At 39.3% G+C, this 24,317-nt stretch overlaps 50 non-coding genes and 2 pseudogenes across 50 annotated transcripts; all 52 read left to right on the top strand.

Moving 5' to 3' along the window:
• Positions 1-291: 291 nt before the first annotated feature.
• LOC146037694 (5S ribosomal RNA) lies at positions 292-410 on the top strand. The gene has a single exon (XR_014461347.1). It is a non-coding gene; the product is annotated as a 5S ribosomal RNA (ribosomal RNA).
• Positions 411-755: 345 nt separating this feature from the next.
• On the top strand, positions 756-874 carry LOC146040284 (5S ribosomal RNA). Its single transcript, XR_014463435.1, has one exon. It is a non-coding gene; the product is annotated as a 5S ribosomal RNA (ribosomal RNA).
• Positions 875-1,219: 345 nt separating this feature from the next.
• LOC146038332 (5S ribosomal RNA) lies at positions 1,220-1,338 on the top strand. The gene has a single exon (XR_014461932.1). It is a non-coding gene; the product is annotated as a 5S ribosomal RNA (ribosomal RNA).
• A 343-nt stretch (positions 1,339-1,681) lies between these two features.
• Positions 1,682-1,800, top strand: LOC146037693 (5S ribosomal RNA). The gene has a single exon (XR_014461346.1). It is a non-coding gene; the product is annotated as a 5S ribosomal RNA (ribosomal RNA).
• A 345-nt stretch (positions 1,801-2,145) lies between these two features.
• On the top strand, positions 2,146-2,264 carry LOC146040283 (5S ribosomal RNA). Its single transcript, XR_014463434.1, has one exon. It is a non-coding gene; the product is annotated as a 5S ribosomal RNA (ribosomal RNA).
• A 345-nt stretch (positions 2,265-2,609) lies between these two features.
• On the top strand, positions 2,610-2,728 carry LOC146039309 (5S ribosomal RNA). The gene has a single exon (XR_014462826.1). It is a non-coding gene; the product is annotated as a 5S ribosomal RNA (ribosomal RNA).
• A 346-nt stretch (positions 2,729-3,074) lies between these two features.
• On the top strand, positions 3,075-3,193 carry LOC146038219 (5S ribosomal RNA). The gene has a single exon (XR_014461829.1). It is a non-coding gene; the product is annotated as a 5S ribosomal RNA (ribosomal RNA).
• A 345-nt stretch (positions 3,194-3,538) lies between these two features.
• Positions 3,539-3,657, top strand: LOC146037772 (5S ribosomal RNA). Its single transcript, XR_014461419.1, has one exon. It is a non-coding gene; the product is annotated as a 5S ribosomal RNA (ribosomal RNA).
• A 343-nt stretch (positions 3,658-4,000) lies between these two features.
• Positions 4,001-4,119, top strand: LOC146037691 (5S ribosomal RNA). The gene has a single exon (XR_014461345.1). It is a non-coding gene; the product is annotated as a 5S ribosomal RNA (ribosomal RNA).
• Positions 4,120-4,464: 345 nt separating this feature from the next.
• On the top strand, positions 4,465-4,583 carry LOC146039308 (5S ribosomal RNA). Its single transcript, XR_014462825.1, has one exon. It is a non-coding gene; the product is annotated as a 5S ribosomal RNA (ribosomal RNA).
• A 346-nt stretch (positions 4,584-4,929) lies between these two features.
• Positions 4,930-5,048, top strand: LOC146038218 (5S ribosomal RNA). Its single transcript, XR_014461828.1, has one exon. It is a non-coding gene; the product is annotated as a 5S ribosomal RNA (ribosomal RNA).
• A 345-nt stretch (positions 5,049-5,393) lies between these two features.
• Positions 5,394-5,512, top strand: LOC146039685 (5S ribosomal RNA; annotated as a pseudogene).
• Positions 5,513-5,857: 345 nt separating this feature from the next.
• LOC146040282 (5S ribosomal RNA) lies at positions 5,858-5,976 on the top strand. The gene has a single exon (XR_014463433.1). It is a non-coding gene; the product is annotated as a 5S ribosomal RNA (ribosomal RNA).
• Positions 5,977-6,321: 345 nt separating this feature from the next.
• LOC146038587 (5S ribosomal RNA) lies at positions 6,322-6,440 on the top strand. The gene has a single exon (XR_014462167.1). It is a non-coding gene; the product is annotated as a 5S ribosomal RNA (ribosomal RNA).
• A 345-nt stretch (positions 6,441-6,785) lies between these two features.
• LOC146039307 (5S ribosomal RNA) lies at positions 6,786-6,904 on the top strand. Its single transcript, XR_014462824.1, has one exon. It is a non-coding gene; the product is annotated as a 5S ribosomal RNA (ribosomal RNA).
• A 346-nt stretch (positions 6,905-7,250) lies between these two features.
• LOC146039131 (5S ribosomal RNA) lies at positions 7,251-7,369 on the top strand. Its single transcript, XR_014462663.1, has one exon. It is a non-coding gene; the product is annotated as a 5S ribosomal RNA (ribosomal RNA).
• A 345-nt stretch (positions 7,370-7,714) lies between these two features.
• LOC146039555 (5S ribosomal RNA) lies at positions 7,715-7,833 on the top strand. Its single transcript, XR_014463050.1, has one exon. It is a non-coding gene; the product is annotated as a 5S ribosomal RNA (ribosomal RNA).
• A 345-nt stretch (positions 7,834-8,178) lies between these two features.
• On the top strand, positions 8,179-8,297 carry LOC146038341 (5S ribosomal RNA). Its single transcript, XR_014461941.1, has one exon. It is a non-coding gene; the product is annotated as a 5S ribosomal RNA (ribosomal RNA).
• Positions 8,298-8,642: 345 nt separating this feature from the next.
• Positions 8,643-8,761, top strand: LOC146040281 (5S ribosomal RNA). The gene has a single exon (XR_014463432.1). It is a non-coding gene; the product is annotated as a 5S ribosomal RNA (ribosomal RNA).
• A 345-nt stretch (positions 8,762-9,106) lies between these two features.
• LOC146038860 (5S ribosomal RNA) lies at positions 9,107-9,225 on the top strand. The gene has a single exon (XR_014462416.1). It is a non-coding gene; the product is annotated as a 5S ribosomal RNA (ribosomal RNA).
• A 345-nt stretch (positions 9,226-9,570) lies between these two features.
• On the top strand, positions 9,571-9,689 carry LOC146037782 (5S ribosomal RNA). The gene has a single exon (XR_014461428.1). It is a non-coding gene; the product is annotated as a 5S ribosomal RNA (ribosomal RNA).
• Positions 9,690-10,034: 345 nt separating this feature from the next.
• On the top strand, positions 10,035-10,153 carry LOC146037812 (5S ribosomal RNA). The gene has a single exon (XR_014461456.1). It is a non-coding gene; the product is annotated as a 5S ribosomal RNA (ribosomal RNA).
• Positions 10,154-10,498: 345 nt separating this feature from the next.
• On the top strand, positions 10,499-10,617 carry LOC146039007 (5S ribosomal RNA). Its single transcript, XR_014462550.1, has one exon. It is a non-coding gene; the product is annotated as a 5S ribosomal RNA (ribosomal RNA).
• Positions 10,618-10,963: 346 nt separating this feature from the next.
• On the top strand, positions 10,964-11,072 carry LOC146039858 (5S ribosomal RNA; annotated as a pseudogene).
• Positions 11,073-11,417: 345 nt separating this feature from the next.
• Positions 11,418-11,536, top strand: LOC146037767 (5S ribosomal RNA). Its single transcript, XR_014461415.1, has one exon. It is a non-coding gene; the product is annotated as a 5S ribosomal RNA (ribosomal RNA).
• Positions 11,537-11,881: 345 nt separating this feature from the next.
• Positions 11,882-12,000, top strand: LOC146040280 (5S ribosomal RNA). The gene has a single exon (XR_014463431.1). It is a non-coding gene; the product is annotated as a 5S ribosomal RNA (ribosomal RNA).
• A 345-nt stretch (positions 12,001-12,345) lies between these two features.
• LOC146038992 (5S ribosomal RNA) lies at positions 12,346-12,464 on the top strand. Its single transcript, XR_014462537.1, has one exon. It is a non-coding gene; the product is annotated as a 5S ribosomal RNA (ribosomal RNA).
• Positions 12,465-12,809: 345 nt separating this feature from the next.
• LOC146039128 (5S ribosomal RNA) lies at positions 12,810-12,928 on the top strand. The gene has a single exon (XR_014462660.1). It is a non-coding gene; the product is annotated as a 5S ribosomal RNA (ribosomal RNA).
• A 345-nt stretch (positions 12,929-13,273) lies between these two features.
• Positions 13,274-13,392, top strand: LOC146037631 (5S ribosomal RNA). Its single transcript, XR_014461291.1, has one exon. It is a non-coding gene; the product is annotated as a 5S ribosomal RNA (ribosomal RNA).
• A 345-nt stretch (positions 13,393-13,737) lies between these two features.
• Positions 13,738-13,856, top strand: LOC146038180 (5S ribosomal RNA). The gene has a single exon (XR_014461792.1). It is a non-coding gene; the product is annotated as a 5S ribosomal RNA (ribosomal RNA).
• Positions 13,857-14,201: 345 nt separating this feature from the next.
• Positions 14,202-14,320, top strand: LOC146038330 (5S ribosomal RNA). The gene has a single exon (XR_014461931.1). It is a non-coding gene; the product is annotated as a 5S ribosomal RNA (ribosomal RNA).
• A 343-nt stretch (positions 14,321-14,663) lies between these two features.
• LOC146037690 (5S ribosomal RNA) lies at positions 14,664-14,782 on the top strand. The gene has a single exon (XR_014461344.1). It is a non-coding gene; the product is annotated as a 5S ribosomal RNA (ribosomal RNA).
• A 345-nt stretch (positions 14,783-15,127) lies between these two features.
• LOC146040279 (5S ribosomal RNA) lies at positions 15,128-15,246 on the top strand. Its single transcript, XR_014463429.1, has one exon. It is a non-coding gene; the product is annotated as a 5S ribosomal RNA (ribosomal RNA).
• Positions 15,247-15,591: 345 nt separating this feature from the next.
• LOC146038329 (5S ribosomal RNA) lies at positions 15,592-15,710 on the top strand. Its single transcript, XR_014461930.1, has one exon. It is a non-coding gene; the product is annotated as a 5S ribosomal RNA (ribosomal RNA).
• Positions 15,711-16,053: 343 nt separating this feature from the next.
• LOC146037689 (5S ribosomal RNA) lies at positions 16,054-16,172 on the top strand. Its single transcript, XR_014461343.1, has one exon. It is a non-coding gene; the product is annotated as a 5S ribosomal RNA (ribosomal RNA).
• A 345-nt stretch (positions 16,173-16,517) lies between these two features.
• LOC146039127 (5S ribosomal RNA) lies at positions 16,518-16,636 on the top strand. Its single transcript, XR_014462659.1, has one exon. It is a non-coding gene; the product is annotated as a 5S ribosomal RNA (ribosomal RNA).
• A 345-nt stretch (positions 16,637-16,981) lies between these two features.
• LOC146037630 (5S ribosomal RNA) lies at positions 16,982-17,100 on the top strand. The gene has a single exon (XR_014461290.1). It is a non-coding gene; the product is annotated as a 5S ribosomal RNA (ribosomal RNA).
• A 345-nt stretch (positions 17,101-17,445) lies between these two features.
• Positions 17,446-17,564, top strand: LOC146038179 (5S ribosomal RNA). The gene has a single exon (XR_014461791.1). It is a non-coding gene; the product is annotated as a 5S ribosomal RNA (ribosomal RNA).
• Positions 17,565-17,909: 345 nt separating this feature from the next.
• On the top strand, positions 17,910-18,028 carry LOC146038328 (5S ribosomal RNA). The gene has a single exon (XR_014461929.1). It is a non-coding gene; the product is annotated as a 5S ribosomal RNA (ribosomal RNA).
• Positions 18,029-18,371: 343 nt separating this feature from the next.
• LOC146037687 (5S ribosomal RNA) lies at positions 18,372-18,490 on the top strand. Its single transcript, XR_014461341.1, has one exon. It is a non-coding gene; the product is annotated as a 5S ribosomal RNA (ribosomal RNA).
• Positions 18,491-18,835: 345 nt separating this feature from the next.
• Positions 18,836-18,954, top strand: LOC146040278 (5S ribosomal RNA). Its single transcript, XR_014463428.1, has one exon. It is a non-coding gene; the product is annotated as a 5S ribosomal RNA (ribosomal RNA).
• Positions 18,955-19,299: 345 nt separating this feature from the next.
• LOC146038327 (5S ribosomal RNA) lies at positions 19,300-19,418 on the top strand. The gene has a single exon (XR_014461928.1). It is a non-coding gene; the product is annotated as a 5S ribosomal RNA (ribosomal RNA).
• A 343-nt stretch (positions 19,419-19,761) lies between these two features.
• Positions 19,762-19,880, top strand: LOC146037686 (5S ribosomal RNA). Its single transcript, XR_014461340.1, has one exon. It is a non-coding gene; the product is annotated as a 5S ribosomal RNA (ribosomal RNA).
• A 345-nt stretch (positions 19,881-20,225) lies between these two features.
• Positions 20,226-20,344, top strand: LOC146040277 (5S ribosomal RNA). The gene has a single exon (XR_014463427.1). It is a non-coding gene; the product is annotated as a 5S ribosomal RNA (ribosomal RNA).
• Positions 20,345-20,689: 345 nt separating this feature from the next.
• On the top strand, positions 20,690-20,808 carry LOC146039305 (5S ribosomal RNA). The gene has a single exon (XR_014462822.1). It is a non-coding gene; the product is annotated as a 5S ribosomal RNA (ribosomal RNA).
• A 346-nt stretch (positions 20,809-21,154) lies between these two features.
• Positions 21,155-21,273, top strand: LOC146038217 (5S ribosomal RNA). The gene has a single exon (XR_014461827.1). It is a non-coding gene; the product is annotated as a 5S ribosomal RNA (ribosomal RNA).
• Positions 21,274-21,618: 345 nt separating this feature from the next.
• On the top strand, positions 21,619-21,737 carry LOC146039608 (5S ribosomal RNA). The gene has a single exon (XR_014463098.1). It is a non-coding gene; the product is annotated as a 5S ribosomal RNA (ribosomal RNA).
• Positions 21,738-22,082: 345 nt separating this feature from the next.
• LOC146038806 (5S ribosomal RNA) lies at positions 22,083-22,201 on the top strand. The gene has a single exon (XR_014462366.1). It is a non-coding gene; the product is annotated as a 5S ribosomal RNA (ribosomal RNA).
• Positions 22,202-22,546: 345 nt separating this feature from the next.
• LOC146040276 (5S ribosomal RNA) lies at positions 22,547-22,665 on the top strand. The gene has a single exon (XR_014463426.1). It is a non-coding gene; the product is annotated as a 5S ribosomal RNA (ribosomal RNA).
• Positions 22,666-23,010: 345 nt separating this feature from the next.
• LOC146039459 (5S ribosomal RNA) lies at positions 23,011-23,129 on the top strand. The gene has a single exon (XR_014462962.1). It is a non-coding gene; the product is annotated as a 5S ribosomal RNA (ribosomal RNA).
• A 345-nt stretch (positions 23,130-23,474) lies between these two features.
• LOC146038064 (5S ribosomal RNA) lies at positions 23,475-23,593 on the top strand. Its single transcript, XR_014461686.1, has one exon. It is a non-coding gene; the product is annotated as a 5S ribosomal RNA (ribosomal RNA).
• A 345-nt stretch (positions 23,594-23,938) lies between these two features.
• Positions 23,939-24,057, top strand: LOC146038922 (5S ribosomal RNA). The gene has a single exon (XR_014462472.1). It is a non-coding gene; the product is annotated as a 5S ribosomal RNA (ribosomal RNA).
• Positions 24,058-24,317: the final 260 nt, after the last annotated feature.

Here is a 24,317-nt window from a genome sequence, read left to right as displayed (position 1 = left end):
TTTTCTCTTTATTGACAGTACAGACATTTGGAAGAGGTCAAACAGACACAATAGCCATCACCTAAAAACTTACCACACTGTTTAGGCCCAATTCCAACTGCTTTTGGCAGCTAAACAGTGTTGAGCCTCTTAAGTAGTTTAATTTGAGACCACCTGCTAATATCATGTCCTGTAGGTCTTTTTACATTACCAACACATGATTTTTTTCAGTAAGGCAATACAGTTAGGAAACTTTTTTATTAGCTTTCCTTATTATAGAAGTAGAAGAGGGCAAAAAAGTGCTGGTATCTCACCTACAGCCATACCACATTGGATACGCCCAATCTCGTCTGATCTTGGAAGCTAAGCAGTGTTGGGCCTGGTTAGTACTTAGGTGGGAGACCACATGGGAACACCAGGTGCTGTAGGTTTTTTCCCATTAGTGGCAAATTGTTTTTATTCTCTTGCTATTTAAATTGGAAAATTTTTATTTTTATTGCCAATACAGACATTTGGGACAGGTCAAACAGACACAATAGCCATCACCTAAAAACTTACCACACTGTTTAGGCCCAATTCCAACTGCTTTTGGCAGCTAAACAGTGTTGAGCCTCTTTAGTAGTTTAATTTGAGACCACCTGCTAATATCATGTCCTGTAGGTCTTTTTACATTACCAACACATGATTTTTTCCAGTAAGGCAATACAGTTAGGAAACTTTTTTATTAGCTTACCTGGTTATAGAAGTAGAAGAGGGCAAAAAAGTGCTAATATCTCACCTACAGCCATACCACATTGGATACGCCCAATCTCGTCTGATCTTGGAAGCTAAGCAGTGTTGGGCCTGGTTAGTACTTGGGTGGGAGACCACATGGGAACACCAGGTGCTGTAGGTTTTTTCCCATTAATGGCAAATTGTTTTTATTCTCTTGCTATTTAAATTGGAAACTTTTTATTTTTATTGAAAATACAGACATTTGGGACAGGTCAAACAGACACAATAGCCATCACCTAAAAACTTACCACACTGTTTAGGCCCAATTCCAACTGCTTTTGGCAGCTAAACAGTGTTGAGCCTCTTTAGTAGTTTAATTTGAGACCACCTGCTAATATCATGTCCTGTAGGTCTTTTTACATTACCAACACATGATTTTTTTCAGCAAGGCAATACAGTTAGGAAACTTTTTTATTAGCTTACCTGGTTATAGAAGTAGAAGAGGGTAAAAAAGTGCCTGTATCTCACCTACAGCCATACCACATTGGATACGCCCAATCTCGTCTGATCTTGGAAGCTAAGCAGTGTTGGGCCTGCTTAGTACTTGGGTGGGAGACCACATGGGAACACCAGGTGCTGTAGGTTTTTCCCATTACTGGCATTGTTTTTATTCTCCAGCTTTTTAAATTGGAAAATTTTTTCTCTTTATTGACAGTACAGACATTTGGAAGAGGTCAAACAGACACAATAGCCATCACCTAAAAACTTACCACACTGTTTAGGCCCAATTCCAACTGCTTTTGGCAGCTAAACAGTGTTGAGCCTCTTAAGTAGTTTAATTTGAGACCACCTGCTAATATCATGTCCTGTAGGTCTTTTTACATTACCAACACATGATTTTTTTCAGTAAGGCAATACAGTTAGGAAACTTTTTTATTAGCTTTCCTTATTATAGAAGTAGAAGAGGGCAAAAAAGTGCTGGTATCTCACCTACAGCCATACCACATTGGATACGCCCAATCTCGTCTGATCTTGGAAGCTAAGCAGTGTTGGGCCTGGTTAGTACTTAGGTGGGAGACCACATGGGAACACCAGGTGCTGTAGGTTTTTTCCCATTAGTGGCAAATTGTTTTTATTCTCTTGCTATTTAAATTGGAAAATTTTTATTTTTATTGCCAATACAGACATTTGGGACAGGTCAAACAGACACAATAGCCATCACCTAAAAACTTACCACACTGTTTAGGCCCAATTCCAACTGCTTTTGGCAGCTAAACAGTGTTGAGCCTCTTTAGTAGTTTAATTTGAGACCACCTGCTAATATCATGTCCTGTAGGTCTTTTTACATTACCAACACATGATTTTTTCCAGTAAGGCAATACAGTTAGGAAACTTTTTTATTAGCTTACCTGGTTATAGAAGTAGAAGAGGGCAAAAAAGTGCTGGTATCTCACCTACAGCCATACCACATTGGATACGCCCAATCTCGTCTGATCTTGGAAGCTAAGCAGTGTTGGGCCTGGTTAGTACTTGGGTGGGAGACCACATGGGAACACCAGGTGCTGTAGGTTTTTTCCCATTAATGGCAAATTGTTTTTATTCTCTTGCTATTTAAATTGGAAACTTTTTATTTTTATTGAAAATACAGACATTTGGGACAGGTCAAACAGACACAATAGCCATCACCTAAAAACTTACCACACTGTTTAGGCCCAATTCCAACTGCTTTTGGCAGCTAAACAGTGTTGAGCCTCTTTAGTAGTTTAATTTGAGACCAACTGCTAATATCATGTCCTGTAGGTCTTTTTACATTACCAACACATGATTTTTTTCAGCAAGGCAATACAGTTAGGAAACTTTTTTATTAGCTTACCTGGTTATAGAAGTAGAAGAGGGTAAAAAAGTGCCTGTATCTCACCTACAGCCATACCACATTGGATACGCCCAATCTCGTCTGATCGTGGAAGCTAAGCAGTGTTGGGCCTGGTTAGTACTTGGGTGGGAGACCACATGGGAACACCAGGTGCTGCAGGTTTTTTCCCATTAATGGCAAATTGTTTTTATTCTCTTGCTATTTAAATTGGAAACTTTTTTCTCTTTATTGACAGTACAGACATTTGGGACAGGTCAAACAGACACAATAGCCATCACCTAAAAACTTACCACACTGTTTAGGCCCAATTCCAACTGCTTTTGGGAGCTAAACAGTGTTGAGCCTCTGTAGTAGTTTAATTTGAGACCACCTGCTAATATCATGTCCTGTAGGTCTTTTTACATTACCAACACATGATTTTTTTCAGTAAGCCAATGCAGTTAGGAAACTTTTTTATTAGCTTACCTGGTTATAGAAGAAGAAGAGGGCAAAAAAGTGCCTGTATCTCACCTACAGCCATACCGCATTGGATACGCCCAATCTCGTCTGATCTTGGAAGCTAAGCAGTGTTGGGCCTGGTTAGTACTTGGGTGGGAGACCACATGGGAACACCAGGTGCTGTAGGATTTTTCCCATTAATGGCAAATTGTTTTTATTCTCTTGCTATTTAAATTGGAAACTTTTTATTTTTATTGCCAATACAGACATTTGGGACAGGTCAAACAGACACAATAGCCATCACCTAAAAACTTACCACACTGTTTAGGCCCAATTCCAACTGCTTTTGGCAGCTAAACAGTGTTGAGCCTCTTTAGTAGTTTAGTTTGAGACCACCTGCTAATATCATGTCCTGTAGGTCTTTTTACATTACCAACACATGATTTTTTTCAGTAAGCCAATATAGTTAGGAAACTTTTTTATTAGCTTACCTGGTTATAGAAGTAGAAGATGGAAAAAAAGTGCCTGTATCTCACCTACAGCCATACCACATTGGATACGCCCAATCTCGTCTGATCTTGGAAGCTAAACAGTGTTGGGCCTGGTTAGTACTTGGGTGGGAGACCACATGGGAACACCAGGTGCTGTAGGTTTTTCCCATTACTGGCATTGTTTTTATTCTCCAGCTTTTTAAATTGGAATTTTTTTTCTCTTTATTGACAGTACAGACATTTGGAAGAGGTCAAACAGACACAATAGCCATCACCTAAAAACTTACCACACTGTTTAGGCCCAATTCCAACTGCTTTTGGCAGCTAAACAGTGTTGAGCCTCTTAAGTAGTTTAATTTGAGACCACCTGCTAATATCATGTCCTGTAGGTCTTTTTACATTACCAACACATGATTTTTTTCAGTAAGGCAATACAGTTAGGAAACTTTTTTATTAGCTTTCCTTATTATAGAAGTAGAAGAGGGCAAAAAAGTGCCGGTATCTCACCTACAGCCATACCACATTGGATACGCCCAATCTCGTCTGATCTTGGAAGCTAAGCAGTGTTGGGCCTGGTTAGTACTTAGGTGGGAGACCACATGGGAACACCAGGTGCTGTAGGTTTTTTCCCATTAATGGCAAATTGTTTTTATTCTCTTGCTATTTAAATTGGAAAATTTTTATTTTTATTGCCAATACAGACATTTGGGACAGGTCAAACAGACACAATAGCCATCACCTAAAAACTTACCACACTGTTTAGGCCCAATTCCAACTGCTTTTGGCAGCTAAACAGTGTTGAGCCTCTTTAGTAGTTTAATTTGAGACCACCTGCTAATATCATGTCCTGTAGGTCTTTTTACATTACCAACACATGATTTTTTCCAGTAAGGCAATACAGTTAGGAAACTTTTTTATTAGCTTACCTGGTTATAGAAGTAGAAGAGGGCAAAAAAGTGCTGGTATCTCACCTACAGCCATACCACATTGGATACGCCCAATCTCGTCTGATCGTGGAAGCTAAGCAGTGTTGGGCCTGGTTAGTACTTGGGTGGGAGACCACATGGGAACACCAGGTGCTGCAGGTTTTTTCCCATTAATGGCAAATTGTTTTTATTCTCTTGCTATTTAAATTGGAAACCTTTTTCTTTTTATTGACAGTACAGACATTTGGGACAGGTCAAACAGACACAATAGCCATCACCTAAAAACTTACCACACTGTTTAGGCCCAATTCCAACTGCTTTTGGGAGCTAAACAGTGTTGAGCCTCTTTAGTAGTTTAATTTGAGACGACCTGCTAATATCATGTCCTGTAGGTCTTTTTACATTACCAACACATGATTTTTTTCAGTAAGCCAATGCAGTTAGGAAACTTTTTTATTAGCTTACCTGGTTATAGAAGTAGAAGAGGGCAAAAAAGTGCCTGTATCTCACCTACAGCCATACCGCATTGGATACGCCCAATCTCGTCTGATCTTGGAAGCTAAGCAGTGTTGGGCCTGGTTAGTACTTGGGTGGGAGACCACATGGGAACACCAGGTGCTGTAGGATTTTTCCCATTAATGACAAATTGTTTTTATTCTCTTGCTATTTAAATTGGAAACTTTTTATTTTTATTGCCAATACAGACATTTGGGACAGGTCAAACAGACACAATAGCCATCACCTAAAAACTTACCACACTGTTTAGGCCCAATTCCAACTGCTTTTGGCAGCTAAACAGTGCTGAGCCTCTTTAGTAGTTTAGTTTGAGACCACCTGCTAATATCATGTCCTGTAGGTCTTTTTACATTACCAACACATGATTTTTTTCAGTAAGCCAATATAGTTAGGAAACTTTTTTATTAGCTTACCTGGTTATAGAAGTAGAAGAGGGCAAAAAAGTGCATGTATCTCCCCTACAGTCATACCACATTGGATACGCCCAATCTCATCTGATCTTGGAAGCTAAGCAGTGTTAGGCCTGGTTATTAGTTGGGTGGGAGACCACATGGGAACACCAGGTGCTGTAGGTTTTTCCCATTACTGGCAAATTGTTTTTATTCTCTAGCTTTTTAAATTGGAAACTTTTTTCTCTTTATTGACAGTACAGACATTTGGAAGAGGTCAAACAGACACAATAGCCATCACTTAAAAACTTACTACACTGTTTAGGCCCAATTCCAACTGCTTTTGGCAGCTAAACAGTGTTGAGCCTCTTTAGTAGTTTAATTTGAGACCACCTGCTAATATCATGTCCTGTAGGTCTTTTTACATTACCAACACATGATTTTTTTCAGTAAGGCAATACAGTTAGGAAACTTTTTTATTAGCTTTCCTGGTTATAGAAGTAGAAGAGGGCAAAAAAGTGCCGGTATCTCACCTACAGCCATACCACATTGGATACGCCCAATCTCGTCTGATCTTGGAAGCTAAGCAGTGTTGGGCCTGGTTAGTACTTGGGTGGGAGACCACATGGGAACACCAGGTGCTGTAGGTTTTTTCCCATTAGTGGCAAATTGTTTTTATTCTCTTGCTATTTAAATTGGAAATTTTTTATTTTTATTGCCAATACAGACATTTGGGACAGGTCAAACAGACACAATAGCCATCACCTAAAAACTTACCACACTGTTTAGGCCCAATTCCAACTGCTTTTGGCAGCTAAACAGTGTTGAGCCTCTTTAGTAGTTTAATTTGAGACCACCTGCTAATATCATGTCCTGTAGGTCTTTTTACATTACCAACACATGATTTTTTCCAGTAAGGCAATACAGTTAGGAAACTTTTTTATTAGCTTACCTGGTTATAGAAGTAGAAGAGGGCAAAAAAGTGCTGGTATCTCACCTACAGCCATACCACATTGGATACGCCCAATCTCGTCTGATCTTGGAAGCTAAGCATTGTTGGTCCTGGTTAGTACTTGGGTGGGAGACCACATGGGAACACCAGGTGCTGTAGGTTTTTTCCCATTAATGGCAAATTGTTTTTATTCTCTTGCTATTTAAATTGGAAACTTTTTATTTTTATTGAAAATACAGACATTTGGGACAGGTCAAACAGACACAATAGCCATCACCTAAAAACTTACCACACTGTTTAGGCCCAATTCCAACTGCTTTTGGCAGCTAAACAGTGTTGAGCCTCTTTAGTAGTTTAATTTGAGACCACCTGCTAATATCATGTCCTGTAGGTCTTTTTACATTACCAACACATGATTTTTTTCAGCAAGGCAATACAGTTAGGAAACTTTTTTATTAGCTTACCTGGTTATAGAAGTAGAAGAGGGTAAAAAAGTGCCTGTATCTCACCTACAGCCATACCACATTGGATACGCCCAATCTCGTCTGATCGTGGAAGCTAAGCAGTGTTGGGCCTGGTTAGTACTTGGGTGGGAGACCACATGGGAACACCAGGTGCTGCAGGTTTTTTCCCATTAATGGCAAATTGTTTTTATTCTCTTGCTATTTAAATTGGAAACTTTTTTCTCTTTATTGACAGTACAGACATTTGGGACAGGTCAAACACACACAATAGCCATCACCTAAAAACTTACCACACTGTTTAGGCCCAATTCCAACTGCTTTTGGGAGCTAAACAGTGTTGAGCCTCTTTAGTAGTTTAATTTGAGACGACCTGCTAATATCATGTCCTGTAGGTCTTTTTACATTACCAACACATGATTTTTTTCAGTAAGCCAATGCAGTTAGGAAACTTTTTTATTAGCTTACCTGGTTATAGAAGTAGAAGAGGGCAAAAAAGTGCCTGTATCTCACCTACAGCCATACCGCATTGGATACGCCCAATCTCGTCTGATCTTGGAAGCTAAGCAGTGTTGGGCCTGGTTAGTTCTTGGGTGGGAGACCACATGGGAACACCAGGTGCTGTAGGATTTTTCCCATTAATGGCAAATTGTTTTTATTCTCTTGCTATTTAAATTGGAAACTTTTTATTTTTATTGCCAATACAGACATTTGGGACAGGTCAAACAGACACAATAGCCATCACCTAAAAACTTACCACACTGTTTAGGCCCAATTCCAACTGCTTTTGGCAGCTAAACAGTGTTGAGCCTCTTTAGTAGTTTAGTTTGAGACCACCTGCTAATATCATGTCCTGTAGGTCTTTTTACATTACCAACACATGATTTTTTTCAGTAAGCCAATATAGTTAGGAAACTTTTTTATTAGCTTACCTGGTTATAGAAGTAGAAGAGGGCAAAAAAGTGCCTGTATCTCCCCTACAGTCATACCACATTGGATACGCCCAATCTCATCTGATCTTGGAAGCTAAGCAGTGTTAGGCCTGGTTATTACTTGGGTGGGAGACCACATGGGAACACCAGGTGCTGTAGGTTTTTCCCATTACTGGCAAATTGTTTTTATTCTCTAGCTTTTTAAATTGGAAACTTTTTTCTCTTTATTGACAGTACAGACATTTGGAAGAGGTCAAACAGACACAATAGCCATCACTTAAAAACTTACCACACTGTTTAGGCCCAATTCCAACTGCTTTTGGCAGCTAAAAAGTGTTGAGCCTCTTTAGTAGTTTAATTTGAGACCACCTGCTAATATCATGTCCTGTAGGTCTTTTTACATTACCAACACATGATTTTTTTCAGTAAGGCAATACAGTTAGGAAACTTTTTTATTAGCTTTCCTGGTTATAGAAGTAGAAGAGGGCAAAAAAGTGCCGGTATCTCACCTACAGCCATACCACATTGGATACGCCCAATCTCGTCTGATCTTGGAAGCTAAGCAGTGTTGGGCCTGGTTAGTACTTGGGTGGGAGACCACATGGGAACACCAGGTGCTGCAGGTTTTTTCCCATTAATGGCAAATTGTTTTTATTCTCTTGCTATTTAAATTGGAAACTTTTTATTTTTATTGCCAATACAGACATTTGGGACAGGTCAAACAGACACAATAGCCATCACCTAAAAACTTACCACACTGTTTAGGTCCAATTCCAACTGCTTTTGGCAGCTAAACAGTGTTGAGCCTCTTTAGTAGTTTAATTTGAGACCACCTGCTAATATCATGTCCTGTAGGTCTTTTTACATTACCAACACATGATTTTTTTCAGTAAGGCAATACAGTTAGGAAACTTTTTTATTAGCTTACCTGGTTATAGAAGTAGAAGAGGGCAAAAAAGTGCCGGTATCTCACCTACAGCCATACCACATTGGATACGCCCAATCTCGTCTGATCTTGGAAGCTAAGCAGTGTTGGGCCTGGTTAGTACTTGGGTGGGAGACCACATGGGAACACCAGGTGCTGTAGGTTTTTTCCCATTAATGGCAAATTGTTTTTATTCTCTTGCTATTTAAATTGGAAACTTTTTATTTTTATTAAAAATACAGACATTTGGGACAGGTCAAACAGACACAATAGCCATCACCTAAAAACTTACCACACTGTTTAGGCCCAATTCCAACTGCTTTTGGGAGCTAAACAGTGTTGAGCCTCTTTAGTAGTTTAGTTTGAGACCACCTGCTAATATCATGTCCTGTAGGTCTTTTTACATTACCAACACATGATTTTTTTCAGTAAGCCAATATAGTTAGGAAACTTTTTTATGAGCTTACCTGGTTATAGAAGTAGAAGAGGGCAAAAAAGTGCCTGTATCTCACCTACAGTCATACCACATTGGATACGCCCAATCTCGTCTGATCTTGGAAGATAAGCAGTGTTGGGCCTGGTTAATACTTGGGTGGGAGACCACATGGGAACACCAGGTGCTGTAGGTTTTTCCCATTACTGGCAAATTGTTTTTATTCTCTAGCTTTTTAAATTGGAAACTTTTTTCTCTTTATTGACAGTACAGACATTTGGAAAAGGTCAAACAGACACAATAGCCATCACCTAAAAATTTACCACACTGTTTAGGCCCAATTCCAACTGCTTTTGGCAGCTAAACAGTGTTGAGCCTCTTAAGTAGTTTAATTTGAGACGACCTGCTAATATCATGTCCTGTAGGTCTTTTTACATTACCAACACATGATTTTTTTCAGTAAGGCAATACAGTTAGGAAACTTTTTTATTAGCTTTCCTGGTTATAGAAGTAGAAGAGGGCAAAAAAGTGCTGGTATCTCACCTACAGCCATACCACATTGGATACGCCCAATCTCATCTGATCTTGGGAGCTAAGCAGTGTTGGGCCTGGTTAGTACTTGGGTGGGAGACCACATGGGAACACCAGGTGCTGTAGGTTTTTTCCCATTAATGGCAAATTGTTTTTATTCTCTTGCTATTTAAATTGGAAACTTTTTATTTTTATTGCCAATACAGACATTTGGGACAGGTCAAACAGACACAATAGCCATCACCTAAAAACTTACCACACTGTTTAGGCCCAATTCCAACTGCTTTTGGGAGCTAAACAGTGTTGAGCCTCTTTAGTAGTTTAATTTGAGACCACCTGCTAATATCATGTCCTGTAGGTCTTTTTACATTACCAACACATGATTTTTTTCAGTAAGCCAATATAGTTAGGAAACTTTTTTATTAGCTTACCTGGTTATAGAAGTAGAAGATGGAAAAAAAGTGCCTGTATCTCACTTACAGCCATACCACATTGGATACGCCCAATCTCGTCTGATCTTGGAAGCTAAGCAGTGTTGGGCCTGGTTAGTACTTGGGTGGGAGACCACATGGGAACACCAGGTGCTGTAGGTTTTTCCCATTACTGGCAAATTGTTTTTATTCTCCAGCTTTTTAAATTGGAAACTTTTTTCTCTTTATTGACAGTACAGACATTTGGAAGAGGTCAAACAGACACAATAGCCATCACCTAAAAACTTACCACACTGTTTAGGCCCAATTCCAACTGCTTTTGGCAGCTAAACAGTGTTGAGCCTCTTAAGTAGTTTAATTTGAGACCACCTGCTAATATCATGTCCTGTAGGTCTTTTTACATTACCAACACATGATTTTTTTCAGTAAGGCAATACAGTTAGGAAACTTTTTTATTAGCTTTCCTTATTATAGAAGTAGAAGAGGGCAAAAAAGTGCCGGTATCTCACCTACAGCCATACCACATTGGATACGCCCAATCTCGTCTGATCTTGGAAGCTAAGCAGTGTTGGGCCTGGTTAGAACTTGGGTGGGAGACCACATGGGAACACCAGGTGCTGTAGGTTTTTTTCCATTAATGGCAAATTGTTTTTATTCTCTAGCTTTTTAAATTTTAAACTTTTTTCTCTTTATTGACAGTACAGACATTTGGAAGAGGTCAAACAGACACAATAGCCATCACCTAAAAACTTACCACACTGCTTAGGCCCAATTCCAACTGCTTTTGGGAGCTAAACAGTGTTGAGCCTCTTTAGTAGTTTAATTTGAGACCACCTGCTAATATCATGTCCTGTAGGTCTTTTTACATTACCAACACATGATTTTTTTCAGTAAGACAATATTGTTAGGAAACTTCTTTATTAGCTTACCTGGTTATAGAAGTAGAAGAGGGCAAAAAAGTGCCTGTATCTCACCTACAGCCATGCCACATTGGATACGCCTGATCTTGGAAGCTAAGCAGTGTTGGGACTGGTTAGTACTTGGGTGGGAGACCACATGGGAACACCAGGTGCTGTAGGTTTTTCCCATTACTGGCAAATTGTTTTTATTCTCTAGCTTTTTAAATTGGAAACTTTTTTCTCTTTATTGACAGTACAGACATTTGGAAGAGGTCAAACAGACACAATAGCCATCACCTAAAAACTTACCACACTGTTTAGGCCCAATTCCAACTGCTTTTGGCAGCTAAACAGTGTTGAGCCTCTTTAGTAGTTTAATTTGAGACCACCTGCTAATATCATGTCCTGTAGGTCTTTTTACATTACCAACACATGATTTTTTTCAGTAAGGCAATACAGTTAGGAAACTTTTTTATTAGCTTACCTGGTTATAGAAGTAGAAGAGGGCAAAAAAGTGCCTGGATCTCACCTACAGCCATACCACGTTGGATACGCCCAATCTCGTCTGATCTTGGAAGCTAAGCAGTGTTGGGCCTGGTTAGTACTTGGGTGGGAGACCACATGGGAACACCAGGTGCTGTAGGTTTTTTCCCATTAATGGCAAATTGTTTTTATTCTCTTGCTATTTAAATTGGAAACTTTTTATTTTTATAGCCAATACAGACATTTGGGACAGGTCAAACAGACACAATAGCCATCACCTAAAAACTTGCCACACTGTTTAGGCCCAATTCCAACTGCTTTTGGGAGCTAAACAGTGTTGAGCCTCTTTAGTAGTTTAATTTGAGACCACCTGCTAATATCATGTCCTGTAGGTCTTTTTACATTACCAACACATGATTTTTTTCAGTAAGCCAATATAGTTAGGAAACTTTTTTATTAGCTTACCTGGTTATAGAAGTAGAAGAGGGCAAAAAAGTGCCTGTATCTCACCTACAGCCATACCACATTGGATACGCCCAATCTCGTCTGATCTTGGAAGCTAAGCAGTGTTGGGCCTGGTTAGTACTTGGGTGGGAGACCACATGGGAACACCAGGTGCTGTAGGTTTTTCCCATTACTGGCAAATTGTTTTTATTCTCTAGTTTTTAAATTGGAAACTTTTTTCTCTTTATTGACAGTACAGACATTTGGAAGAGGTCAAACAGACACAATAGCCATCACCTAAAAACTTACCACACTGTTTAGGCCCAATTCCAACTGCTTTTGGCAGCTAAACAGTGTTGAGCCTCTTTAGTAGTTTAATTTGAGACCACCTGCTAATATCATGTCCTGTAGGTCTTTTTACATTACCAACACATGATTTTTTTCAGTAAGGCAATACAGTTAGGAAACTTTTTTTATTAGGTTACCTGGTTATAGAAGTAGAAAAGGGCAAAAAAGTGCCGGTATCTCACCTACAGCCATACCACATTGGATACGCCCAATCTCGTCTGATCTTGGAAGCTAAGCAGTGTTGGGCCTGGTTAGTACTTGGGTGGGAGACCACATTGAAACACCAGGTGCTGTAGGTTTTTTCCCATTAATGGCAAATTGTTTTTATTCTCTTGCTATTTAAATTGGAAACTTTTTATTTTTATTGCCAATACAGACATTTGGGACAGGTCAAACAGACACAATAGCCGTCATCTAAAAACTTACCACACTGTTTAGGCCCAATTCCTACTGCTTTTGGCAGCTAAACAGTGTTGAGCCTCTTTAGTAGTTTAATTTGAGACCACCTGCTAATATCATGTCCTGTAGGTCTTTTTACATTAACAACACATGATTTTTTTCAGTAAGGCAATACAGTTAGGAAACTTTTTTATTAGCTTACCTGGTTATAGAAGTAGAAGAGGGCAAAAAAGTGCCGGTATCTCAACTACAGCCATACCACATTGGATACGCCCAATCTCATCTGATCTTGGAAGCTAAGCAGTGTTGGGCCTGGTTAGTACTTGGGTGGGAGACCACATGGGAACACCAGGTGCTGTTGGATTTTTCCCATTAATGGCAAATTGTTTTTATTCTCTTGCTATTTAAATTGGAAACTTTTTATTTTTATTGCCAATACAGACATTTGGGACAGGTCAAACAGACACAATAGCCATCACCTAAAAACTTACCACACTGTTTAGGCCCAATTCCAACTGCTTTTGGGAGCTAAACAGTGTTGAGCCTCTTTAGTAGTTTAATTTGAGACCACCTGCTAATATCATGTCCTGTAGGTCTTTTTACATTACCAACACATGATTTTTTTCAGTAAGCCAATATAGTTAGGAAACTTTTTTATTAGCTTACCTGGTTATAGAAGTAAAAGATGGAAAAAAAGTGCCTGTATCTCACCTACAGCCATACCACATTGGATACGCCCAATCTCGTCTGATCTTGGAAGCTAAGCAGTGTTGGGCCTGGTTAGTACTTGGGTGGGAGACCACATGGGAACCCCAGGTGCTGTAGGTTTTTCCCATTACTGGCAAATTGTTTTTATTCTCTAGCTTTTTAAATTGGAAAAATGTTTCTCTTTATTGACAGTACAGACATTTGGAAGAGGTCAAACAGACACAATAGCCATCACCTAAAAACTTACCACACTGTTTAGGCCCAATTCCAACTGCTTTTGGCAGCTAAACAGTGTTGAGCCTCTTTAGTAGTTTAATTTGAGACCACCTGCTAATATCATGTCCTGTAGGTCTTTTTACATTAACAACACATGATTTTTTTCAGTAAGGCAATACAGTTAGGAAACTTTTTTATTAGCTTACCTGGTTATAGAAGTAGAAGAGGGCAAAAAAGTGCCGGTATCTCAACTACAGCCATACCACATTGGATACGCCCAATCTCGTCTGATCTTGGAAGCTAAGCAGTGTTGGGCCTGGTTAGTACTTGGGTGGGAGACCACATGGGAACACCAGGTGCTGTAGGTTTTTTCCCATTAATGGCAAATTGTTTTTATTCTCTTGCTATTTAAATTGGAAACTTTTTATTTTTATTGCCAATACAGACATTTGGGACAGGTCAAACAGACACAATAGCCATCACCTAAAAACTTACCACACTGTTTAGGCCCAATTCCAACTGCTTTTGGGAGCTAAACAGTGTTGAGCCTCTTTAGTAGTTTAATTTGAGACCACCTGCTAATATCATGTCCTGTAGGTCTTTTTACATTACCAACACATGATTTTTTTCAGTAAGCCAATATAGTTAGGAAACTTTTTTATTAGCTTACCTGGTTATAGAAGTATAAGATGGAAAAAAAGTGCCTGTATCTCACCTACAGCCATACCACATTGGATACGCCCAATCTCGTCTGATCTTGGAAGCTAAGCAGTGTTGGGCCTGCTTAGTACTTGGGTGGGAGACCACATGGGAACACCAGGTGCTGTAGGTTTTTCCCATTACTGGCATTGTTTTTATTCTCCAGCTTTTTAAATTGGAAATTTTTTTCTCTTTATTGACAGTACAGACATTTGGAAGAGGTCAAACAGACACAATAGCCATCACCTAAAAACTTACCACACTGTTTAGGCCCAATTCCAACTGCTTTTGGCAGCTAAACAGTGTTGAGCCTCTTAAGTAGTTTAATTTGAGACCACCTGCTAATATCATGTCCTGTAGGTCTTTTTACATTACCAACACATGATTTTTTTCAGTAAGGCAATACAGTTAGGAAACTTTTTTATTAGCTTTCCTTATTATAGAAGTAGAAGAGGGCAAAAAAGTGCTGGTATCTCACCTACAGCCATACCACATTGGATACGCCCAATCTCGTCTGATCTTGGAAGCTAAGCAGTGTTGGGCCTGGTTAGTACTTAGGTGGGAGACCACATGGGAACACCAGGTGCTGTAGGTTTTTTCCCATTAGTGGCAAATTGTTTTTATTCTCTTGCTATTTAAATTGGAAAATTTTTATTTTTATTGCCAATACAGACATTTGGGACAGGTCAAACAGACACAATAGCCATCACCTAAAAACTTACCACACTGTTTAGGCCCAATTCCAACTGCTTTTGGCAGCTAAACAGTGTTGAGCCTCTTTAGTAGTTTAATTTGAGACCACCTGCTAATATCATGTCCTGTAGGTCTTTTTACATTACCAACACATGATTTTTTCCAGTAAGGCAATACAGTTAGGAAACTTTTTTATTAGCTTACCTGGTTATAGAAGTAGAAGAGGGCAAAAAAGTGCTGGTATCTCACCTACAGCCATACCACATTGGATACGCCCAATCTCGTCTGATCTTGGAAGCTAAGCAGTGTTGGGCCTGGTTAGTACTTGGGTGGGAGACCACATGGGAACACCAGGTGCTGTAGGTTTTTTCCCATTAATGGCAAATTGTTTTTATTCTCTTGCTATTTAAATTGGAAACTTTTTATTTTTATTGAAAATACAGACATTTGGGACAGGTCAAACAGACACAATAGCCATCACCTAAAAACTTACCACACTGTTTAGGCCCAATTCCAACTGCTTTTGGCAGCTAAACAGTGTTGAGCCTCTTTAGTAGTTTAATTTGAGACCACCTGCTAATATCATGTCCTGTAGGTCTTTTTACATTACCAACACATGATTTTTTTCAGCAAGGCAATACAGTTAGGAAACTTTTTTATTAGCTTACCTGGTTATAGAAGTAGAAGAGGGTAAAAAAGTGCCTGTATCTCACCTACAGCCATACCACATTGGATACGCCCAATCTCGTCTGATCTTGGAAGCTAAGCAGTGTTGGGCCTGCTTAGTACTTGGGTGGGAGACCACATGGGAACACCAGGTGCTGTAGGTTTTTCCCATTACTGGCATTGTTTTTATTCTCCAGCTTTTTAAATTGGAAAATTTTTTCTCTTTATTGACAGTACAGACATTTGGAAGAGGTCAAACAGACACAATAGCCATCACCTAAAAACTTACCACACTGTTTAGGCCCAATTCCAACTGCTTTTGGCAGCTAAACAGTGTTGAGCCTCTTAAGTAGTTTAATTTGAGACCACCTGCTAATATCATGTCCTGTAGGTCTTTTTACATTACCAACACATGATTTTTTTCAGTAAGGCAATACAGTTAGGAAACTTTTTTATTAGCTTTCCTTATTATAGAAGTAGAAGAGGGCAAAAAAGTGCTGGTATCTCACCTACAGCCATACCACATTGGATACGCCCAATCTCGTCTGATCTTGGAAGCTAAGCAGTGTTGGGCCTGGTTAGTACTTAGGTGGGAGACCACATGGGAACACCAGGTGCTGTAGGTTTTTTCCCATTAGTGGCAAATTGTTTTTATTCTCTTGCTATTTAAATTGGAAAATTTTTATTTTTATTGCCAATACAGACATTTGGGACAGGTCAAACAGACACAATAGCCATCACCTAAAAACTTACCACACTGTTTAGGCCCAATTCCAACTGCTTTTGGCAGCTAAACAGTGTTGAGCCTCTTTAGTAGTTTAATTTGAGACCACCTGCTAATATCATGTCCTGTAGGTCTTTTTACATTACCAACACATGATTTTTTTCAGTAAGGCAATACAGTTAGGAAACTTTTTTATTAGCTTACCTGGTTATAGAAGTAGAAGAGGGCAAAAAAGTGCCGGTATCTCAACTACAGCCATACCACATTGGATACGCCCAATCTCATCTGATCTTGGAAGCTAAGCAGTGTTGGGCCTGGTTAGTACTTGGGTGGGAGACCACATGGGAACACCAGGTGCTGTTGGATTTTTCCCATTAATGGCAAATTGTTTTTATTCTCTTGCTATTTAAATTGGAAACTTTTTATTTTTATTGCCAATACAGACATTTGGGACAGGTCAAACAGACACAATAGCCATCACCTAAAAACTTACCACACTGTTTAGGCCCAATTCCAACTGCTTTTGGGAGCTAAACAGTGTTGAGCCTCTTTAGTAGTTTAATTTGAGACCACCTGCTAATATCATGTCCTGTAGGTCTTTTTACATTACCAACACATGATTTTTTTCAGTAAGCCAATATAGTTAGGAAACTTTTTTATTAGCTTACCTGGTTATAGAAGTAAAAGATGGAAAAAAAGTGCCTGTATCTCACCTACAGCCATACCACATTGGATACGCCCAATCTCGTCTGATCTTGGAAGCTAAGCAGTGTTGGGCCTGGTTAGTACTTGGGTGGGAGACCACATGGGAACCCCAGGTGCTGTAGGTTTTTCCCATTACTGGCAAATTGTTTTTATTCTCTAGCTTTTTAAATTGGAAAAATGTTTCTCTTTATTGACAGTACAGACATTTGGAAGAGGTCAAACAGACACAATAGCCATCACCTAAAAACTTACCACACTGTTTAGGCCCAATTCCAACTGCTTTTGGCAGCTAAACAGTGTTGAGCCTCTTTAGTAGTTTAATTTGAGACCACCTGCTAATATCATGTCCTGTAGGTCTTTTTACATTAACAACACATGATTTTTTTCAGTAAGGCAATACAGTTAGGAAACTTTTTTATTAGCTTACCTGGTTATAGAAGTAGAAGAGGGCAAAAAAGTGCCGGTATCTCAACTACAGCCATACCACATTGGATACGCCCAATCTCGTCTGATCTTGGAAGCTAAGCAGTGTTGGGCCTGGTTAGTACTTGGGTGGGAGACCACATGGGAACACCAGGTGCTGTAGGTTTTTTCCCATTAATGGCAAATTGTTTTTATTCTCTTGCTATTTAAATTGGAAACTTTTTATTTTTATTGCCAATACAGACATTTGGGACAGGTCAAACAGACACAATAGCCATCACCTAAAAACTTACCACACTGTTTAGGCCCAATTCCAACTGCTTTTGGGAGCTAAACAGTGTTGAGCCTCTTTAGTAGTTTAATTTGAGACCACCTGCTAATATCATGTCCTGTAGGTCTTTTTACATTACCAACACATGATTTTTTTCAGTAAGCCAATATAGTTAGGAAACTTTTTTATTAGCTTACCTGGTTATAGAAGTATAAGATGGAAAAAAAGTGCCTGTATCTCACCTACAGCCATACCACATTGGATACGCCCAATCTCGTCTGATCTTGGAAGCTAAGCAGTGTTGGGCCTGCTTAGTACTTGGGTGGGAGACCACATGGGAACACCAGGTGCTGTAGGTTTTTCCCATTACTGGCATTGTTTTTATTCTCCAGCTTTTTAAATTGGAAATTTTTTTCTCTTTATTGACAGTACAGACATTTGGAAGAGGTCAAACAGACACAATAGCCATCACCTAAAAACTTACCACACTGTTTAGGCCCAATTCCAACTGCTTTTGGCAGCTAAACAGTGTTGAGCCTCTTAAGTAGTTTAATTTGAGACCACCTGCTAATATCATGTCCTGTAGGTCTTTTTACATTACCAACACATGATTTTTTTCAGTAAGGCAATACAGTTAGGAAACTTTTTTATTAGCTTTCCTTATTATAGAAGTAGAAGAGGGCAAAAAAGTGCTGGTATCTCACCTACAGCCATACCACATTGGATACGCCCAATCTCGTCTGATCTTGGAAGCTAAGCAGTGTTGGGCCTGGTTAGTACTTAGGTGGGAGACCACATGGGAACACCAGGTGCTGTAGGTTTTTTCCCATTAGTGGCAAATTGTTTTTATTCTCTTGCTATTTAAATTGGAAAATTTTTATTTTTATTGCCAATACAGACATTTGGGACAGGTCAAACAGACACAATAGCCATCACCTAAAAACTTACCACACTGTTTAGGCCCAATTCCAACTGCTTTTGGCAGCTAAACAGTGTTGAGCCTCTTTAGTAGTTTAATTTGAGACCACCTGCTAATATCATGTCCTGTAGGTCTTTTTACATTACCAACACATGATTTTTTCCAGTAAGGCAATACAGTTAGGAAACTTTTTTATTAGCTTACCTGGTTATAGAAGTAGAAGAGGGCAAAAAAGTGCTAATATCTCACCTACAGCCATACCACATTGGATACGCCCAATCTCGTCTGATCTTGGAAGCTAAGCAGTGTTGGGCCTGGTTAGTACTTGGGTGGGAGACCACATGGGAACACCAGGTGCTGTAGGTTTTTTCCCATTAATGGCAAATTGTTTTTATTCTCTTGCTATTTAAATTGGAAACTTTTTATTTTTATTGAAAATACAGACATTTGGGACAGGTCAAACAGACACAATAGCCATCACCTAAAAACTTACCACACTGTTTAGGCCCAATTCCAACTGCTTTTGGCAGCTAAACAGTGTTGAGCCTCTTTAGTAGTTTAATTTGAGACCACCTGCTAATATCATGTCCTGTAGGTCTTTTTACATTACCAACACATGATTTTTTTCAGCAAGGCAATACAGTTAGGAAACTTTTTTATTAGCTTACCTGGTTATAGAAGTAGAAGAGGGTAAAAAAGTGCCTGTATCTCACCTACAGCCATACCACATTGGATACGCCCAATCTCGTCTGATCTTGGAAGCTAAGCAGTGTTGGGCCTGCTTAGTACTTGGGTGGGAGACCACATGGGAACACCAGGTGCTGTAGGTTTTTCCCATTACTGGCATTGTTTTTATTCTCCAGCTTTTTAAATTGGAAAATTTTTTCTCTTTATTGACAGTACAGACATTTGGAAGAGGTCAAACAGACACAATAGCCATCACCTAAAAACTTACCACACTGTTTAGGCCCAATTCCAACTGCTTTTGGCAGCTAAACAGTGTTGAGCCTCTTAAGTAGTTTAATTTGAGACCACCTGCTAATATCATGTCCTGTAGGTCTTTTTACATTACCAACACATGATTTTTTTCAGTAAGGCAATACAGTTAGGAAACTTTTTTATTAGCTTTCCTTATTATAGAAGTAGAAGAGGGCAAAAAAGTGCTGGTATCTCACCTACAGCCATACCACATTGGATACGCCCAATCTCGTCTGATCTTGGAAGCTAAGCAGTGTTGGGCCTGGTTAGTACTTAGGTGGGAGACCACATGGGAACACCAGGTGCTGTAGGTTTTTTCCCATTAGTGGCAAATTGTTTTTATTCTCTTGCTATTTAAATTGGAAAATTTTTATTTTTATTGCCAATACAGACATTTGGGACAGGTCAAACAGACACAATAGCCATCACCTAAAAACTTACCACACTGTTTAGGCCCAATTCCAACTGCTTTTGGCAGCTAAACAGTGTTGAGCCTCTTTAGTAGTTTAATTTGAGACCACCTGCTAATATCATGTCCTGTATGTCTTTTTACATTACCAACACATGATTTTTTCCAGTAAGGCAATACAGTTAGGAAACTTTTTTATTAGCTTACCTGGTTATAGAAGTAGAAGAGGGCAAAAAAGTGCTGGTATCTCACCTACAGCCATACCACATTGGATACGCCCAATCTCGTCTGATCTTGGAAGCTAAGCAGTGTTGGGCCTGGTTAGTACTTGGGTGGGAGACCACATGGGAACACCAGGTGCTGTAGGTTTTTTCCCATTAATGGCAAATTGTTTTTATTCTCTTGCTATTTAAATTGGAAACTTTTTATTTTTATTGAAAATACAGACATTTGGGACAGGTCAAACAGACACAATAGCCATCACCTAAAAACTTACCACACTGTTTAGGCCCAATTCCAACTGCTTTTGGCAGCTAAACAGTGTTGAGCCTCTTTAGTAGTTTAATTTGAGACCAACTGCTAATATCATGTCCTGTAGGTCTTTTTACATTACCAACACATGATTTTTTTCAGCAAGGCAATACAGTTAGGAAACTTTTTTATTAGCTTACCTGGTTATAGAAGTAGAAGAGGGTAAAAAAGTGCCTGTATCTCACCTACAGCCATACCACATTGGATACGCCCAATCTCGTCTGATCGTGGAAGCTAAGCAGTGTTGGGCCTGGTTAGTACTTGGGTGGGAGACCACATGGGAACACCAGGTGCTGCAGGTTTTTTCCCATTAATGGCAAATTGTTTTTATTCTCTTGCTATTTAAATTGGAAACTTTTTTCTCTTTATTGACAGTACAGACATTTGGGACAGGTCAAACAGACACAATAGCCATCACCTAAAAACTTACCACACTGTTTAGGCCCAATTCCAACTGCTTTTGGGAGCTAAACAGTGTTGAGCCTCTGTAGTAGTTTAATTTGAGACCACCTGCTAATATCATGTCCTGTAGGTCTTTTTACATTACCAACACATGATTTTTTTCAGTAAGCCAATGCAGTTAGGAAACTTTTTTATTAGCTTACCTGGTTATAGAAGAAGAAGAGGGCAAAAAAGTGCCTGTATCTCACCTACAGCCATACCGCATTGGATACGCCCAATCTCGTCTGATCTTGGAAGCTAAGCAGTGTTGGGCCTGGTTAGTACTTGGGTGGGAGACCACATGGGAACACCAGGTGCTGTAGGATTTTTCCCATTAATGGCAAATTGTTTTTATTCTCTTGCTATTTAAATTGGAAACTTTTTATTTTTATTGCCAATACAGACATTTGGGACAGGTCAAACAGACACAATAGCCATCACCTAAAAACTTACCACACTGTTTAGGCCCAATTCCAACTGCTTTTGGCAGCTAAACAGTGTTGAGCCTCTTTAGTAGTTTAGTTTGAGACCACCTGCTAATATCATGTCCTGTAGGTCTTTTTACATTACCAACACATGATTTTTTTCAGTAAGCCAATATAGTTAGGAAACTTTTTTATTAGCTTACCTGGTTATAGAAGTAGAAGAGGGCAAAAAAGTGCCTGTATGTCCCCTACAGTCATACCACATTGGATACGCCCAATCTCATCTGATCTTGGAAGCTAAGCAGTGTTAGGCCTGATTATTACTTGGGTGGGAGACCACATGGGAACACCAGGTGCTGTAGGTTTTTCCCATTACTGGCAAATTGTTTTTATTCTCTAGCTTTTTAAATTGGAAACTTTTTTCTCTTTATTGACAGTACAGACATTTGGAAGAGGTCAAACAGACACAATAGCCATCACTTAAAAACTTACCACACTGTTTAGGCCCAATTCCAACTGCTTTTGGCAGCTAAACAGTGTTGAGCCTCTTTAGTAGTTTAATTTGAGACCACCTGCTAATATCATGTCCTGTAGGTCTTTTTACATTACCAACACATGATTTTTTTCAGTAAGGCAATACAGTTAGGAAACTTTTTTATTAGCTTTCCTGGTTATAGAAGTAGAAGAGGGCAAAAAAGTGCCGGTATCTCACCTACAGCCATACAACATTGGATACGCCCAATCTCGTCTGATCTTGGAAGCTAAGCAGTGTTGGGCCTGGTTAGTACTTGGGTGGGAGACCACATGGGAACACCAGGTGCTGTAGGTTTTTTCCCATTAATGGCAAATTGTTTTTATTCTCTTGCTATTTAAATTGGAAGCTTTTTATTTTTATTGCCAATACAGACATTTGGGACAGGTCAAACAGACACAATAGCCATCACCTAAAAACTTACCACACTGTTTAGGCCCAATTCCAACTGCTTTTGGCAGCTAAACAGTGTTGAGCCTCTTTAGTAGTTTAATTTGAGACCACCTGCTAATATCATGTCCTGTAGGTCTTTTTACATTACCAACACATGATTTTTTTCAGTAAGGCAATACAGTTAGGAAACTTTTTTTTTAGCTTACCTGGTTATAGAAGTAGAAGAGGGCAAAAAAGTGGCAGTATCTCACCTACAGCCATACCACATTGGATACGCCCAATCTCGTCTGATCTTGGAAGCTAAGCAGTGTTGGGCCTGGTTAGTACTTGGGTGGGAGACCACATGGGAACACCAGGTGCTGTAGGTTTTTTCCCATTAATGGCAAATTGTTTTTATTCTCTTGCTATTTAAATTGGAAACTTTTTATTTTTATTGAAAATACAGACATTTGGGACAGGTCAAACAGACACAATAGCCATCACCTAAAAACTTACCACACTGTTTAGGCCCAATTCCAACTGCTTTTGGGAGCTAAACAGTGTTGAGCCTCTTTAGTAGTTTAGTTTGAGACCACCTGCTAATATCATGTCCTGTAGGTCTTTTTACATTACCAACACATGATTTTTTTCAGTAAGCCAATATAGTTAGGAAACTTTTTTATGAGCTTACCTGGTTATAGAAGTAGAAGAGGGCAAAAAAGTGCCTGTATCTCACCTACAGTCATACCACATTGGATACGCCCAATCTCGTCTGATCTTGGAAGCTAAGCAGTGTTGGGCCTGGTTAATACTTGGGTGGGAGACCACATGGGATCACCAGGTGCTGTAGGTTTTTCCCATTACTGGCAAAATGTTTTTATTCTCTAGCTTTTTAAATTGGAAACTTTTTTCTCTTTATTGACAGTACAGACATTTGGAAGAGGTCAAACAGACACAATAGCCATCACCTAAAAATTTACCACACTGTTTAGGCCCAATTCCAACTGCTTTTGGGAGCTAAACAGTGTTGAGCCTCTTAAGTAGTTTAATTTGAGACGACCTGCTAATATCATGTCCTGTAGGTCTTTTTACATTACCAACACATGATTTTTTTCAGTAAGGCAATACAGTTAGGAAACTTTTTTATTAGCTTTCCTGGTTATAGAAGTAGAAGAGGGCAAAAAAGTGCCTTTATCTCACCTACAGCCATACCACATTGGATACGCCCAATCTCGTCTGATCTTGGGAGCTAAGCAGTGTTGGGCCTGGTTAGTACTTGGGTGGGAGACCACATGGGAACACCAGGTGCTGTAGGTTTTTTCCCATTAATGGCAAATTGTTTTTATTCTCTTGCTATTTAAATTGGAAACTTTTTATTTTTATTGCCAATACAGACATTTGGGACAGGTCAAACAGACACAATAGCCATCACCTAAAAACTTACCACACTGTTTAGGCCCAATTCCAACTGCTTTTGGGAGCTAAACAGTGTTGAGCCTCTTTAGTAGTTTAATTTGAGACCACCTGCTAATATCATGTCCTGTAGGTCTTTTTACATTACCAACACATGATTTTTTTCAGTAAGCCAATATAGTTAGGAAACTTTTTTATTAGCTTACCTGGTTATAGAAGTAGAAGATGGAAAAAAAGTGCCTGTATCTCACCTACAGCCATACCACATTAGATACGCCCAATCTCGTCTGATCTTGGAAGCTAAGCAGTGTTGGGCCTGGTTAGTACTTGTGTGGGAGACCACATGGGAACACCAGGTGCTGTAGGTTTTTCCCATTACTGGCATTGTTTTTATTCTCCAGCTTTTTAAATTGGAAAATTTTTTCTCTTTATTGACAGTACAGACATTTGGAAGAGGTCAAACAGACACAATAGCCATCACCTAAAAACTTACCACACTGTTTAGGCCCAATTCCAACTGCTTTTGGCAGCTAAACAGTGTTGAGCCTCTTAAGTAGTTTAATTTGAGACCACCTGCTAATATCATGTCCTGTAGGTCTTTTTACATTACCAACACATGATTTTTTTC

Source organism: Crinia signifera, chromosome 9, assembly GCF_055691185.1.
Source record: "Crinia signifera chromosome 9, ASM5569118v1, whole genome shotgun sequence".
NCBI classification, from domain to species: domain Eukaryota; kingdom Metazoa; phylum Chordata; class Amphibia; order Anura; family Myobatrachidae; genus Crinia; species Crinia signifera.
This window is presented reverse-complemented; position numbering and strand designations above follow the sequence as displayed.